Source organism: Acanthisitta chloris, unplaced genomic scaffold (genome assembly GCF_000695815.1).
Source record: "Acanthisitta chloris isolate BGI_N310 unplaced genomic scaffold, ASM69581v1 scaffold27655, whole genome shotgun sequence".
NCBI classification, from domain to species: domain Eukaryota; kingdom Metazoa; phylum Chordata; class Aves; order Passeriformes; family Acanthisittidae; genus Acanthisitta; species Acanthisitta chloris.
The window spans coordinates 2,827-5,151 of record NW_008675885.1 but is presented as its reverse complement, the minus strand read 5'-3'; the positions used below and the strand labels follow the sequence as shown (position 1 = coordinate 5,151).

The 2,325-nt window shown below is 50.1% G+C and overlaps 1 pseudogene; it reads right to left on the bottom strand.

Moving 5' to 3' along the window:
• Positions 1–406: 406 nt before the first annotated feature.
• On the bottom strand, positions 407–1,426 carry LOC103803383 (annotated as a pseudogene).
• Between the last annotated feature and the right edge of the window lie 899 nt (positions 1,427–2,325).

Genomic DNA, 2,325 nt, shown 5'->3' with positions numbered 1-2,325 from the left:
AGAAACACAAAAGCCCCCAACAAACACAATTCAGATCCATTTCAGGGCAGTGCAGCTCTACCTTAGCATAACTCTACAGTCTCCCCTCACACACCCACTCCCACCCCATTGCCTCCAGAATTCCATAAGAGTCTTCCCATAAACGTCCAAGTCATCTAATTTCCATAACACTGCACTTCCCATCACAGTGTACAGCAGACAGGTCTCGTCCCAACAACCCCAGGAACAAGACACTCAAGCAAGAGTCCAGGAAGTTTCCTTTTGTTGCAGTTCTAGGAAGGTTGGTTGGTTTTTTTTTTTTCTTTTCTGGGTTTTGGGTTTTTTTTTGTGTGCCCCCATCCCCACCCTCCCAACCCCCCAAGGCAAGGAAATACCTTGGAGGACAGACCCTGAAGTTTGTCCTGGCTCAGTTACAGGGAAGCCACGTTGGGTAAGACTGATTGCAAGGCAGGAAGGGCTGCACGTGGGTGACATAGTAGTTGAAGTTTATTTCACTGACATAAGGGGCTGGCTGGTAGTAGCAGGTAACGTTTGTGACCGTGGGGATGATGTTCTGCTCAGCCAGGACCCTCACAGCCAGCATGGCAATGAGGTTCAGGGTCTGCCTCCTCTCATGTCCCATGAGGCAGACTGTGCTCTCATTGACCACCCTGTGGAGGGTCATCAAATAGTCATATCTGTTGCTCTCCATCCCAACAAAGTGGCTCTGGAGGTAGCATTCCAACTTCCTCAGCTGCTCACCGATGTCAGAGAAGTCTATGAAAAACCTGGAGCACATGTACCTCTGTAGTGCCTTCATATCCACTTCTGATTTGGGTTTAAAACCCCTGACCAAGAGGTTGCAGTACTTCAACAAGCCTCCACCTCTGATCTCCTCCGGGTTCCTGGTGGCGATGACCCTGTTCCGGAGGTGATCCATGGCCTCCTCAAAGTCCCCATACATGCTCTCCCCAGTGACCGTAGGGTGGAAGTTCTCACCCATGGGGTTCTCTGAGCATTCCCCAAAGAGCAGGAGCGAATCCAGGATGATCTGGAAGGAGTCCACACTGAACTCGAACTGCCGTCGCAGAGAGTCCACGAATTTGAGCTCCACGTTCTTCCCACTGTTGTTGGAGAGGGAGATGAGGCTCCAGCGGTCGGTCTCATTGCACACCTTCACCAGCTTCTGCACGTAGGCCTCCTTCAGAGTCATGGGGGTGATCTTGTCCTTGTTGACACCTTCAGGGAGGAAGTCAAGCAGGCAATCCATGACCACATCTTTAACGAGCTGGAAAACATCTTCCGTCTTCAGATCCACACCAAAAATGAGATCCAGGTCTTTGTAGCCCAAGCCACTGTCTTGATGTAGGACATGACTAGCTGCTGAGCCATTCAACCTGACGTTATGGACTGTGATTCCTTTCTTCTCCAGGCGACTACGAACAACCTGAGATACAAAGAGAGGCAGTGAGAGGCAAGAAGACAATCTTGGAGCAGCCTGGTGACAGCAGGATTCACTCCCTGCGCTTATATGGGTCACTCCAGTGCAAGACAGCGAAATAAAAAGCTAATCCATCAGAAATAGGTCACTTTGGAAAGCATCCAGAGTCCTGCCAGCAGCTGGGGGTGGCTCTCCTCCACTTACTCCCTCGTGTTAGAGGGACCTAACTACACACGATCAGCTGTTCTGTTTCCAGTGCAGTGTCTGCTCTCCCCTTCTTTCCCCACACTGAACTGCAGAGGCTCTGACCCTATTTTTTGGGGTGTTCTCTGCCCCCTTCATTCCCTCATGGTTCCAGCCATCAAGCCAAGAGCAGCTGACCCCAAAAGGACCCCAAACAGGAGGCAGCAGCACAGTCTGCAGCAGTCCCTGTGGATTTGATCAGGGTGGCTCACTCCTTTTAGCCATCCCCTTCGGCCTGTCAAGATTCATTAAAGGCAAATCAAGATGCCAAAACTGCTCAAAAGCCCCAGCCAAGCGTATGCAAGTTCATGTCCCAACCAGTAAGTGTATCCTAACAATTTCCAGTGTGTCAGAGCTTCATGCTGAGCTTGGCATGCTATCAAGCACAAGAGGCAGCTTTCATCTTACGGGTGTTACTCCGGTGATTTTAATGCTGCCTGCTCAGTCCTGGCACACCCACTGGTCCCTCCAAAGCTTTGTTCATTTAGAGGGAAGCTGAATCACCTGCCTGATTACTTAACACACAGGAGGCTAAAATAACCCTCAAGACCATAAAATAAACTATCTGGACACCAGCTTATAATTTGAGTTTAACTCAGCTCAGAGATCCCAGGAAGATTAAGTTCTCATCATCCACCAGAAGCACTTCCCATCTCTCATCC